Source organism: Sinocyclocheilus grahami, unplaced genomic scaffold (genome assembly GCF_001515645.1).
Source record: "Sinocyclocheilus grahami isolate Dianchi unplaced genomic scaffold, SAMN03320097.WGS_v1.1 scaffold3388.1, whole genome shotgun sequence".
Taxonomy (NCBI): domain Eukaryota; kingdom Metazoa; phylum Chordata; class Actinopteri; order Cypriniformes; family Cyprinidae; genus Sinocyclocheilus; species Sinocyclocheilus grahami.
Genome location: NW_015508520.1, coordinates 2,832 through 3,042, shown reverse-complemented (window position 1 = coordinate 3,042; position 211 = coordinate 2,832).

The window sequence follows — 211 nt, the reverse complement described above, 5'->3', positions numbered from 1 at the left end:
CCCCCTTTCCCCCACAAGAATCTTTTCACATTCAAAACCAAAGCTTCAGAAATTTAATCACAGAATGCAATCATGAATGAATTAAATTGAAATATTGAATTAAATTGAAATATGAATTAAATTGAAATATTAATGCCATTAACACATTTCCCAAAAATGATAAAGGATTTTGATAGTAAACATATTTTCTAAAATATAATACTATCATAAA